The sequence below is a fragment of the Anopheles moucheti genome (genome assembly GCF_943734755.1).
Source record: "Anopheles moucheti chromosome X unlocalized genomic scaffold, idAnoMoucSN_F20_07 X_unloc_4, whole genome shotgun sequence".
NCBI lineage: Eukaryota > Metazoa > Arthropoda > Insecta > Diptera > Culicidae > Anopheles > Anopheles moucheti.
The window spans coordinates 469,585-472,500 of NW_026453548.1; the positions used below are offsets into that span (position 1 = coordinate 469,585).

The following is a 2,916-nucleotide window of genomic DNA, read 5'->3' on the forward strand; positions in this document are numbered from 1 at the left end:
GGAAGCCACACGTGGAGCTGTCGACGGCCAAAGCCCTCCGCGTGGTAGGCGTGGTCACCTCAGTCATGAGAAACCACAGTGGACCCCAGGTGGCCAAGCGTCGGTTGTTGGCGGCGGTGGCGGAGTCGATCGTCCGGTATGCTGCCCCCGTGTGGTCTGAGGCGACGGATCTGCAGTGGTGCCGACGGAAGCTGGCCCAGGTGCAGAAGCCCCTGGCACGTGGCGTCACCAGCTCGTTCGTGTCGGTGGCATACGAGACCGGAGTCGTGCTAGCAGGCCTTGTGCCGTTCAGGCTGCTGGTGCGAGAGGACGCAAGGTGCCATCGGAGGCTCCTAGCTGCTCCGGGTGCCAGCCGCAAGGACATCCGGCTGGAGGAGCGGCAGAGGACTCTGCAGGAGTGGCAGAGAGCATGGGACGAGGCGGCCGCAGCATCAACGGCCAGTCGGTACGTGGTTTGGGCCCACCGAGTGATCCCGGACCTGCACCAGTGGATGGGAAGGCGGCATGGAGAGGTGGATTTCCACCTCTCGCAGGTGTTAACCGGGCACGGTTTCTTCCGGGAATACCTCCATGTCTGCGGTTTTGCCCCATCGGCGGAGTGCCCACGGTGCCCGGGGTCTGTCGAGTCGGTGGCCCACGTGCTGTTCCGGTGCGAGGTGTTCCAGGACATCCGAGTGGAGCTGCTGGGGTACGGCACCAGCGACCCAGTCAACGAGGACAACATGGGCATGAAGTTGCTGGAGAGCCCCGAGCGGTGGAACAACATCCAGGAAGCTGCTCGCAGAATCACGAAGGTGTTACAGCAGCTCTGGCGCGAGGATGAGCTGCAGCTCAACCTTTGTGCACATCTCGAATCGCAACCGGCGATAACATCAGCAGACGACGCTGGTGCACAGGATGGCGAGCAGGTGTCTGTCGACGGGGTGGCGGACCTCTTCCGAGTCAACCGAGGTCGAGCCAGCCGAAACAGAAGAGGTCGTCGAAGGGCTGAAGAACGGGCGGAAGTGCGCCTTGCATCCGCACTGGCAGCAGCTGAACGTGATCGTGAGAGGATCATTCTGATGGCGGCGGTGCAGGCGGAGGAAGCAGGAGAAGCGCCACCACCCATCCCCACACGAGGACGCGGACTGCCTCCTTCTCCGAGTACCTTGAGAGCGCGACACGAGCGAAGACTCTACCTACAGCGGGTCTATCGTCAACGAGCGAGGGAAGGGACTCTACCACCAGTCCCACGAGGTAGAAGTCGGCGGAGTCGGACAGCCCCTTCGGAGGCGGACATCATCCGGCGGCGTGTGAGAAGACGAGAGATGGAGCGGCTACGCCGAACATCACGAAGGGAGCCGTCCAACCAGGGGGTGCGTGAGGTGCTATCTGCAGACTCCCTGGCATCTATCACGGAATCTACTACTTCCGGCCGATAAGCGAGGGGAATTTCGGGGGTGGAAAGTAAATAGAGGAACGGCAATATCGAATGCGATGGGAGACCAATATGAATAATGGAATTAATAAAGGCGATGCCACGTGCGCTTAATACTCCTGGTCCCAAGCCCCGCTAGGGAACGGGTCCAGGAGGGGGAGATAAGGGATAGATTTAAGTTTATTTTAAGCTTTGTACAAATAAATCCCTTGAGTGTTTACAAAAAAAAAAAAAAAACGAAGTGGAGCTTGCGGCTTAATTTGACTCAACACGGGAAAATTTACCAGGTCCGAACTTATCGAGGTAAGACAGATTGAGAGCTCTTTCTCAAATTTAAGGGTAGTGGTGCATGGCCGTTCTTAGTTCGTGGAATGATTTGTCTGGTTAATTCCGATAACGAACGCGACTCAAACAAGCTAACTAGAACGCTGTCAGCAGTGCACCTCCGGGCGCACCTGACGTCAAGGCCGGCGGCCCCTTCACGGGCGGTCGTCGGCCACGTTTGCCCTGCTTAGCGGGACAACTTGTGTTTAGCAAGGTGAGAATGAGCGATAACAGGTCCGTGATGCCCTTAGATGTTCTGGGCTGCACGCGTGCTACAATGTGAGCAGCAGCGTGTTCTCGCCAATTGGCGCCCCCATTCCGAGAGGAACGGGAAATCACCCAAATGCTCATTTAGTTGGGATTGGGGACTGCAACGGTCCCCATGAACCTGGAATTTCTAGTAAGTGCTAGTCATTAGCTAGCGCTGATTACGTCCCTGCCCTTTGTACACACCGCCCGTCGCTACTACCGATGGATTATTTAGTGAGGTCTCTGGAGGCACACCTTCCGCGGTTCCTTCGTGAGCTGCAGCTGGCATGGCCGAAGTTGACCGAACTTGATGATTTAGAGGAAGTAAAAGTCGTAACAAGGTTTCCGTAGGTGAACCTGCGGAAGGATCATTACCGATCAATACATATATGTTGTTGTGTGAGTTGATTAGAGAGATAGAGAAACACGGTATCAGCAGAACAAACTGCTATGTTACCTTTTGGGGGCCGCGCACGCCAATTAGACCCGCGAGAGAGGTGTGTCTATACTACGATATTGAGCGTGCGCGACCGTAGGCCAGTGGCCTTCGTACCTGTGCGCACACTCCCAATGGCAGCCATCGAACGCGTAAAGTGTGTGACACATGGGCGAAGGTAAAGACCCACTAGAACATATTTAAACACTGGCCTCGAGCGAGAGAGAACCTAATCAAGAGAACGAAAGTTGTGCAAGATCGCGCCGATGCCGCCCACATCGCGCGTCGATCAATGGGAAGGAAGACCAATGGTCATCCTTGTCCACCCTGGACGGCTTCGAAGGAACCGAGAGGTGCACGGTTACGCTGTCCGGGGAACTTAAGTTGTGAGAGATGCACCTAGCGCATAACGAAAACATAGGAGACAGTTGAACATACCAAAACCCTAGGCAGGGGATCACTCGGCTCATGGATCGATGAAGACCGCAGC

The 2,916-nt window shown here is 56.4% G+C and overlaps 1 non-coding gene across 1 annotated transcript in view; it reads left to right on the top strand.

Moving 5' to 3' along the window:
• Positions 1–2,867: 2,867 nt before the first annotated feature.
• Positions 2,868–2,916, top strand: part of LOC128308477 (5.8S ribosomal RNA) — a 158-nt gene continuing 109 nt past the window's right edge. Inside the window, exon 1 of the ribosomal RNA XR_008288324.1 lies at positions 2,868–2,916. This exon is cut by the window's right edge and continues 109 nt beyond it. This is a non-coding gene — a ribosomal RNA (5.8S ribosomal RNA).